Source organism: Podarcis vaucheri, assembly GCF_965113315.1.
Source record: "Podarcis vaucheri genome assembly, chromosome: 3".
Taxonomy (NCBI): domain Eukaryota; kingdom Metazoa; phylum Chordata; class Lepidosauria; order Squamata; family Lacertidae; genus Podarcis; species Podarcis vaucheri.
This window is the reverse complement of record NC_138761.1, coordinates 55,531,780-55,542,805: the sequence shown is the minus strand read 5'-3', so window position 1 is coordinate 55,542,805 and position 11,026 is coordinate 55,531,780.

Below are 11,026 nucleotides of genomic sequence, written 5' to 3'. Positions count from 1 at the left end.
AAAGGCTAAGAGGGCAGCAAAGCTGCACAGAGACACCTGCATCAGACAGTCATGTGCATTCCAGATGTGGGCATTTTTCCATCTTCCATCTGTTGTCAGAGCTTTGAGCCTGGTCAGGTGGGGCATGATGGATCACAGGACAGGGTATTCATCTCAGCTAGACAAAGTACATAAGCCTATCTGTCTGCTGAGGAAGCTATATATGCCTCCTGTTTAATACACTGATAATAATTCTGCAAAGTGAAATTTTCTACAGCATTACCGCTACCCCCATGGGGCTTGGTATCTTGCATAGCCAAGATGGCTCGTTCCAGGAGTAGATGCAAAACGAAGGGTGGAGAAGAGGGGAAACAGGCTGAGAAGTGCAGCGGGAAGGGCAAAATCTAGATTTCAGAAAGGACTCAACTGCACATTACATCAAAGATGCTGTGTGCAGCTTCATCTGCATTCCTTCTCCCCAATTATTGTTATGAAGGTTGTACACCACTCCTAATCTCTGCTGAGTGGTAGCAAGATTCCAGGGGGTTCCAGGTTATGTTTCCATTGAGAATTCAGGCACATCAGAGATATATGGTGTGTTTTTTTACAACTATATACACCTGGGTCTAGGTAGAGGAAGTGGGTTCACAGCATTATATCTCCAGAGAGGCTTGTTCCCCACAGCAGCGCAGCACTGAAGGCCAAGGCATCCTGCACACCATCTCTGTGCCTCTGTCCTAGCCTGTCAAGATGGTTCTGCACTGCATGGCCTCTGCCTGTTCTGGCACCTCCTTTCTCCTTCCCAATAACCTTTGCTAAGTGGCCCCTCTGCTTCTCCAAACCTCCTGCTACATCATGCCCTCTGTCACCTTGGCAGCCTCCCAAATCTCCTGTCTCTGCCCACTTCTCAGAGTGGGATGGGGTGGGGTGAGGATAGCTGTTTGCATTGCCAATGACCTCAGTGGTCCAGTACCTGGCTCCTCATTGTTTCTCAATGGCTCTGCACTTAGCTAGCCTGGTCAAGCTGGTTTGCATAAGCTAACCCAGAAATTTCTTGTCTGGCTCAGTTCTGCAGCTTGTATCTTCCCTTCATATCCCAAAATATTATCTAAATACTCCCGTTTATTAATTTCTACCATTCACTAACAGACTCTGGTACTCCAAAACTATGACAGTCTTGAGTGCAGGGAGGGGGGCAATGCACTTAACTCTTTTCTTTGCAACCTAGATCTCATGGGAAATCACCTTTCATGCAGCAATTAGCTTAGAAAACTCCCATCGGTGCCAATAACTTCACAAGTTTTGTCAGAACTGCAGCTGGGGAGTGGAGCGTAAAAATTATTTATGTGCTGTGTTGATGGTGAAAATATCCCTCTTGTATGTGATTTTAAATCTCTGCTGGGGTTCTCTCACTAAATAGCACTTGCCCCAAACTTGGATCTTGGCATCCAGGGAATTCTCCTTTCATACTTATTTGTTCCTTGAACCAACATGGTTTTGGTTGCAGATCTATGTAAATTAACAGAAGTGCTAATTTTGAAGGGTCGCTGTGTTTCGGTTTGTATATTGTTTCAAGGAGGTAATGCTAGTTACTACAACTAATAACAATTTGGGATTCCCTCTTGGACTTCTTGTGGGAAGAAGAAATGAATGTTGATGAGACACTTTGACTTTAAGGAAATATGTTTTAACAGAAAGCGGAGAAGATGGCTACTAATATGGACTGAATGTCTTAAATAATCCTTTTCTAATGTAAACCGACAGAATTTCCCCCCTCTTTTATCGCTAATGTTTCTTTTCCCTTTGTTCTTTTTTTCTCTTTTCTTCTTCTCTATTTCACTTTCTCTTACCTTTCTTGTTTATTTGATTCTATCTGATCTAGATATTATCTTATTGTATTGTGAAAACTTTAATAAAAAATATTAAAAAGAAGAAGTGTGAATTAAGTACCATATTTTTCGCTCTATAAGACGCACTTTTTCCCTCCTAAAAAAGTAAGGGGAAATGTGTGTGCGTCTTATGCAGCAAAGGCAGGCTGCGCAGCTATCCCAGAAGCCAGAACAGCATGAGGGATCGCTGCACAGTGATCCCTCTTGCTGTTCTGGTTTCTGGGATTCAGAATATTTTTTTTCTTGTTTTCCTCCTCCAAAAACTAGGTGCATCTTATGGTCTGGTGCATCTTATAGAGCGAAAAAATACAGTAAGGTCACATTAAAATGGGAACTAAACCAGCTTTCTTCCCATCCCCATCAAGTACAAGTGAGTGCAAAGCTGGCCTGATCCAATGTCTTATAGACAAAGATATCCAGAAATAATGCAAAGGAGGCCCTTTCTCTCCAAACACGAAGAACATGGATAGCAACAAGGAACTTGGCATTCTGTACTAAACTGTGCCCAGTCCAGTTAAGGCAACTGTCTTCATTTCTGGAATGTGCTTGTAATATGTCTGATAATTTTTGAACTGTTTTGCTTGCAACTGCCGTTCAATAGCATGAGGTCATGTCTGTTCAGCCAACACCAGGGAAAACACTGACTGTTAATTGACTTTGGAGTCCAGATCCTAATCTACAGTACTGGGACATTTTCTTTTTGTCATTGGTTCAACAGTACTTGAAACACTGTTCCAAGGGCTTTATTCATCATAACAACATTTATGCAGCTGACAAATCAAATAGCCCAAAATGACAGTTATGAGACACAATCCAATCAAACTCAAGCTTTTTTTAAAATGGAGAATTAAATATGTGGCTAAATCTTTCTCGCTAGAATGAATGAGACTTATATGTGTTTAATTTTAGGTGGACTGGGTGTCTATAGTCATCAAAACCAATATGAGTGACTGCTCATACAGTGATAGACGCTTGATTCTGAAATCCTATGCACTTCTAGGTGAAAACTCTTCTGAATTTAATGGCACTTACATCTGAGTAGCCATGTGTAGGATAGGGTTCCATGTGTGCCAAAGGATTCATAAATACATAGGAAGCTGCCTCATACTAGGCCATAATTTTACCAAATACTGTCTATTCTGACCAGTACTGATCTCTAGGCAGATGTCTTCTGTATCAGTCACTAGCTAATTCTTTAAAAGCAACCACACTGCAGAGTCCAGAGATTGAACCCGGGTCCTTCTTCATGAAATATAGGAGCTAAAGGTCCCTGCCAGTTTTGAATACATGTCACTGCAATGTGGTAGGGAACAATTACCATGTCAGTTTACAATTCTGCCATTCCATAAGATGGGGACATTATTATACCTTCCTAAACTGACTTGGTCATTTTCTACTTTGCATAATAATAATAATAATAATAATAATAATAATAATAATAATAATAATAATAATTTATTATTTATACCCCGCCCATCTGGCTGGGCTTCCCCAGCCACTCTGGGCAGCTTCCAAAAGAATATTAAAATACTATAATACATCAAACATTAAAAGCTTCCCAAAACAGGGCTGCCTTCAGATGTCTTCTAAAAGCCTGGTAGTTGTTGTTCTCTTTGACATCTGGTGGGAGGGTGTTCCACAGGGAAGGTGCCACTACCGAGAAGGCCCTCTGCCTGGTTCCCTGTAACTTGGCTTTTCGCAGTGAGGGAACTGCCAGAAGGCCCTCGGTGCTGGACCTCAGTGTCCGGGTAGACCGATGGGGGTGGAGACGCTCCTTCAGATATACTGGACCAAGGCCGTTTAGGGCATGCCTAAATGAAGCCAATATTAAGCAAGGGACATTTGGAGAGGTCCCAGTACTCTTTGCTCTTGGGATGCTATCCTGTATTTACAAACAAATGCCCCAAATGAGTATGAAAATCTCATAAATCCAGCATTAAAAAACAGTTTAACCTGTGTGCACCCGCTACCCTAATTAAAATGTACCACACTGGGCTAGACAAACTAATGGTCTGAGATGGGATAATGCAAGGCAACCTCCTATGAGGTGGGACTTGTGAAGGCTTCATCTCATATTTTGTGCCACATCCAATGTGGGAAAGCCTCGTTATCTCTTTCCTCTCCAAGCCACTCACTTCTTTGCACTCCTGACATGCACCAAAATTCATTGGATAGTGGAATCAAATCTATAGTGGCAATGTAATTAGAAAACTCATATGTGAATAAGGCCTGGTTTAAGCATGACTTAGGGTGTTTTACACATACACATACACACACACACACACACACACACACACACCTCTGCAGGGTTTCATGGCTCTGGCATAATGTTTAAACTATGTCACCACACTAGGGCCTAGTGTTAATACACTAGAGGTGGGATTCACCTAACCAGTCTCATCAAAAGAAGTCCTGTGCAAAGACCTCCATTTGAACAATGAGGTTTTCCTCCCCCTTGTGCTTCTCTCAAGGGGGAGGGGTGTCAGGAGAACCCCCAGAACAGTGTGCAGGCGGACAAAAGGGGGATCTTTCTACCTGGCAAGCTGAAATGCTTGCGCTGATTGGAAGAACGTGGTATTGAATTCCACCCTACGGTTCTACAGCTAAGGATGGAGGAGGAATGTGGTTTTGTTTGCATTTTAATAAGAAACTAGCTGATTCATGTTTTTCTAACTAATACGCTCACCAAAAGACAGTTATCACCAGTCCATTAACTGAAACATGGCTATCATTCAAAATTCATTCTAAATCCGTACTTTTCTGAATGATGCCATTCTCTAATCAAAGAAAGCCATTCCACTTCCGAGTGGGATGGTGTTGCGGTCAGATCACGTGGCCTCCACACACAGCGGAGGCTGGCAAAGCCCCACATCATGGCCCCCGGCTGGCAAAACTGGACGGCCGGGGGGCGTGGCTTACCCCCTTTTAAACTGTCGCGCGGCAAGGGGATCTCCCTCTTGTTCTGGCTATGGACCTCGGTCAGTCGCCGTTGAGGGGCCTGGCAGGAATTTCTCCACTTGGCAAATTGGCACTGGCCATTTGGTTTTCACCTGCCTTGTAGCAATCATCACAACTTTGTAAGGTTTGGAGGTTAGGCATTGGTAAAACCTTGTCCTGGGGAGCGCAGGTGTGGCCATCACCTGCCCCTCCATACCAAAGGGTATTCTGTTAAAGGAATCCAAGGGGTGCGGTCACACCCCGAGGGAGATCCTAGTCTATGTGCATCAGCAGGGCTCCCCCTACTGGTGGTTAACACTTCTGAGACTTCCTGCAGGTGGGCAGGAGTCAGATACAGTTGGTTCTATTCCGATGCCTAAGCCAATACAGTGGTACCTCGGGTTAAGTACTTAATTCATTCCGGAGGTCCGTTCTTAACCTGAAACTGTTCTTAACAGTTAGCTAATGGGACCTCCTGCTGCCGCCGCGCCGCTGGAGCCTGATTTCTGTTCTCATCCTGAAGCAAAGTTCTTAACCTGAAGCACTATTTCTGGGTTAGCGGAGTCTGTAACCTGAAGCGTATGTAACTTGAAGCGTATGTAACCCGATGGTACCACTGTACCACTCACATTCTGTAACCAATAAAGTTGTGGCTTAATTTTTCCCCATTAACCTAAAATATGGCGCCCACGTGTTGTTATTCAACATAAAGGGAAGGCCTCAGGGTCCTGACACGCAGTGTGTACAAAATGCATATAGTAGTGGAAAGTGTGCATAACAACAGATTTATTAGTTAAAATAGCATTTAAAATGTATTGTGGATGGGGAAATTGCTTGCAAAAATGTCTAATAGGCAAAACTGTATACAAAAATGTGTCAGGAGAAATTTGCACTAAAATGCTGTTGAATTTTCGTGAGAAGCTTTTTCTTAAAACAAATTGCAAACTGCTGCAGAAATGTGAAGACCAGATTGGTGTGTAACACATTCATGTAGTAAGCAGATTAAGGCTCCAATCCTACATATACTTACCCTATTTCTGAATAGACATGTGTAGGATTGTGGTGGTGTCCAAGGGGGCCTCTCGTTATGGTACAATGGCAATTTACTGTACTTGGTCGTCAAGTTGTTAAAAACAAGAGCAGAAACCACCTAATATATAATGTTCTGCAGGATGAAAACATTTACCCAGAACTGCTGACGAGAATAATTTCCATTCTAAGTCTAGCAAATGTGGTGAGAAAAAGGAAATTTATTTTGGACTTCCTCCATGTTAAACCAGAAGTGCCACTTTTTAATTCCTATTATTTTTGTCCGGGACCCCTTTGAATAGCAAGAGGATTGATTGCATTTTATGGTCACATGCGTAGGAAAATCACAACATATTGGCTCTGCTGAAATGGGTTTTGGGAGCCAGGTAGCTTCTCATTTTGAAATGAAACAGGAAATTAACAGTGGGGGGAAATATCATAAAATGCTATATTGGTTCAGCATTTACACTCCTCCTGAATGCCTATAGGCTAGAGGAGGCTGTGACAAAGCTTTATGAACACAATGTAGTTTTATCCAACATTTCCTTGGCTGATGAATAACAGAATGAGTAACTAACCATTTCATTTCCCCCAGATCTACCTGAGGAAGCATTGACAGTTAGATTGCTGTCTGCAGATCAAGTACTTTTGGGTGTCCGTAGTTCACCCTGCAGGCAATTTGACCAATGCCAAGGTGGAATGTAGAGTCTTGTGTAAAAGCAAAGGTTGCATTTTTCCCTGAGTTAATGGACTTTAAACCAGCATTCACTCTTTACTAGCTGCCCTAGGGTAGGCAAATTATCATACAAACCTTCACAAAAGAATGTATGTCTAAACACCTGTTTTATTATATCCCAGCAGGGGTGAACCACAAGGAAAAATAGATTTCATAGGATTTGGAGATATAAATCTCTCTGCTTTTATGCAAGATGATAAAAAAAATATGGCTGAAAATCTGCTTGGGATATTTTTAGCTTTGTTTAGAAATGAAATAAATCCAACTGTATTGTAGGCACCTAAGGGTATTTTGTTTGTTTTTTTACTTTTATCTTGACTTTTAATGTGATAAATATTACTGTTAAGGCGACCAACATTAGGTTACCAATAGAAGAGGATTTATTGCTATTTATTGCTATGATGAATAAAATAGTCTATGTATGTATGTATGTATGTATGTATGCATGTATGTATGTCTTTCAATCAAGAGCATTTCTCAACCAAAGTTAAGCACTTTTAAGTTATTCTGGACAACATAAAGCATGCTTACTTGGAACTCAGTCTCACTGAATCCAAAGGGGCTTACTCCACAGAAAAAGCTATTATTGCTTAGTTGTTATTATAGGTTTTAAATCCCATTTCAATGGCAGAGACTTGAGAATCTACTTAACTTTTCAGTCAATGTGACTTAAAAGCCCCAAACTTTGGCTGTATCATTTCTACTCTGGTCTGAGTGGATCTCGGCTGAATGCAGAATATTCCTAAATGTAAAAACACTGTCTTGTACAATTAAATAATTCATTTACTTTGCAGGTATACTGCTTATATTCTCTATATCCTGGCTATTCCCCCCATCTTTAAAACCAAACAAAAAAATCAAAACTCCATAATGTCTGGAAATACTTGATATATATATATATATATATATATATATATATATATATATATATGCTTTCGTAGATTTTCACGGGTACAGGAATGCAGGTTTTGGTGTCTTCGGGTGTCTTCCCGTGTAAGAGTCGGGGTGTCTGTGCGACGTTTCGACGAGGTCTCACTCGTCATCTTCAGGCTGGTGCTTTCGGCTTCTTGTTACTGGAACAGAGCAGAATCTGGTGTTTGAGTTCCTATAAATACTGTTGAGGGGTGTGGTGTATAGCCTCCAACGTTCTGGGCAGAGAGGAAGTTCCTAGATTAGTGTGCCTTTTCTTCTTTTGTTCCTTAATTACTTGAGGGATATCTTGAGTGATTTCATGAGTGATATTCTGAATACCACTGGGTGGGTCATTAAGTGTAGATTAATCTACACTTGTAGATTAATCTACACTTAATGACCCACCCAGTGTAGATGTAGATGTAATCTACACTTAATGACCCACCCAGTGGTATTCAGAATATCACTCATGAAATCACTCAAGATATCCCTCAAGTAATTAAGGAACAAAAGAAGAAAAGGCACACTAATCTAGGAACTTCCTCTCTGCCCAGAACGTTGGAGGCTATACACCACACCCCTCAACAGTATTTATAGGAACTCAAACACCAGATTCTGCTCTGTTCCAGTAACAAGAAGCCGAAAGCACCAGCCTGAAGATGACGAGTGAGACCTCGTCGAAACGTCGCACAGACACCCCGACTCTTACACGGGAAGACACCCGAAGACACCAAAACCTGCATATATATATATATATATATATATATAATTTTTTTTGGCAGGGTCAAATCCACCCTTCCCCTTTTGCATTACTTTGTGCAAAAACAGAGGTTAAATAGAAGCTGCTCAGGAGAACTGTGAACAGTAGCTGACTGCAGAATTAGGAGAAATAAAATTTCAGTGGGAGTTCTGTTATCTATTGAAACTGGGCAGTTAAAAATACGAATACAAAACTAGCAGCATCTTAAAGGAGCTGAAATAAACTTCAGCATTCTCTTGAAAATGTGATTCTGCACTTCTGTGCACATCACTTTCTTGAAAGTGCTTTGTAGCTTGAATGGGGGCCCAAGGAACACTGTGAGAATTGATGTTGCTGAGATCAAGCAGATCCCAGCCTTGCCAGGGAACTCCACGTAAGCTACTCTGAGCTTTCCGAACAAAGTGGAGGCATGTGTCATGAGTAAGTATTCTCAGTGTGGATAAAGTGAATATTCCATATGCACCAGTACACATTGCTCAGAGCAGCTTTCTGGCAATATTTTGTCACCACCCCCACCCCACCGCCTGACAGCGTGGCCAATGTGTGAAGTCATGTCATTGTTCACAGCTAAAAGGAATTTGGAATACCAGCCCAAATCCAGTCTATAAACACATTTATCTTCAAGCTGCCGTCTCTGACTTGATTAAAGTGGAAAATAAAATAGAACGACAAAGACAATATGTCTAAGGACAGTTTAATTAATGGGCTGGTGTCCAGTCTAATGGACATACCGCAGTGCAATCTTGATTCATTCCAAAGCACTTCCCTCTGGAAGTTTATTCACTTCATATATGTGGGATGGGATTAAATAGTGCACAGGAGTGAGTGGAAAAATTTTGCATTCATAATCTCTGCAACCAGGAATTCTCCTAGATCAATGCTGGAAAGAAAAATAACAGGAAATTGGTTATATGTGTTGCTTTTACATAGCTCCTAAGCAGGCTTGGCCAACAACTGTTGCAATCAAATCTTTATTTCTTGCTCTCTTTAAGTGGCAAAAACACACACAACATGGTGGTGTTGCTTGTGTCATGCCGTCCTTGCAACGAGTCCTTATAAAAACACACATATGTATGGCAGGTATGTCCAAAATCCATTTTGGAGGCCTAATCCGGCCCGCCGGTCGGTTTAATCCGGCCCCTGTGGCAGTTAATTTCAACAATTTCAACCCTAAAAAAAGCTGAACAACTTCAATCCTAAAAAAGCGTCAGCAACTTTGGTCAGCCCCTTGGTCAGCCCTTCACTTCATCAAATCTGGCTCTCGTTGAAAAAAGTTTGGACACCACTGCAAGGGACTTCAGATAAAACCTCCTTCTAGGTAAATGAGAATAGGTTTGCAAAAACCCTGAATACTTTTGAAAACTTTCCTGGGTTTTTGGGTTGTTTTTTTTTTTGTTGGTTTTTTTTTGCAGTAATTGCTATCTGCTTTGCCCTAGATTAAGCATAGACATCTGTCAGCCTGGGGCTCAGTCTGACTCCCAAAAGACACGGCTGGCCTGAGACCAAATGGCACTGCAGGTGAAGAGCATCTCTGGTGCCCTTCTACTTACTCACCTTCCGTTTGTCAGCTTTTGAAAACCTTGTTTTTATTGCATTCATAGGTAGGGATGGGGAGGAAATGGGAAATGTTTTAATAAATAGAAAATGTAAATAAGTATTGATCAAAAGAACCCTTTGCTAGCCTTTCAACCCTTGCTTAGTTCAAAATACTCTTTGTTAAAAATGAGTTGTCCATTTACGGATGGTCAAAGCCATTTCTCTAAGGTTTTCAATAGCATTTGCAGTTCACAGTGATGTGTTTTCCATACTGGTAGACCATTCAATGTATATTTTAAGAACAGCTAGGACTTGAGCCATATTCATGTAAGAGTTTCCAATTCACCATTTATTCCCTGTGGCTCTTTGCATCAGGGTGTGAGAGCAAATATACTGCCCTTTGGTTAAAAAAAAATTAACAAGGCTTTAGGAGATTGTTAGCCGCTTTGAGACTCCTTAAAGGGAGTGAAAGGCGGGATATCAAATCCAAACTCCTCCTCCTCTTCTTCTTCTTCTTCTTCTTCTTCTTCTTCTTCTTCTTCTTCTTCTTCCCCTACCTTTGGAACAGCTTCATTTCACTAGAAACCAAACACAGATTATATTAATTCAGTTTAAAGCCACATGTTTTCAGAAGTGCATCCTTTAGACTTTCTTATGAAGGAGTTGAAAATGCCAGCTGCAAACAGACACACAGATGTACCGACACACCTGTTGCTTGGGCCCAGAGCAGTTAAGTAGAGACAGACATTCAACATGGTAACTTGCTGCAAAAGATGTATATACAGGACAAATAGTACATTTATGTGTGTTATGACAATAGAGGGCTTGTGCCAAATTGTATATTAAGCCCTGTATACCTTTGACATCTGGGCTAGCTCAAAACATTTTGCCACTTGAGGCAAATGACATCCACTCCAAGCCAGGCCATTGAAGTGATCCTTTCTGGATTATTGACGTACTCAGGACTGTCTTGGAGCCAGAACCATACACGGCCTGCTCAGTGGAGACATTTGTATTTCTTTTAAGGCAGAGAGGCCAAGGGAGTCCTTTCAAGACTTTGAAATATGAGAAACGAGCCTAAGAAGTGCTCCAAAACTTGCAAAATCAGGCCAGTAAAAATGTGTTTTACTTGGGCCAAATTCCCATTAGCTTATACATGACTTATTTGATTATTTGCCATTTCTTTAATTAAAAAAAACCTCTTAAAAGATCATCCCTTATAATCTGGTGAAGTTTTGATGCAGAATT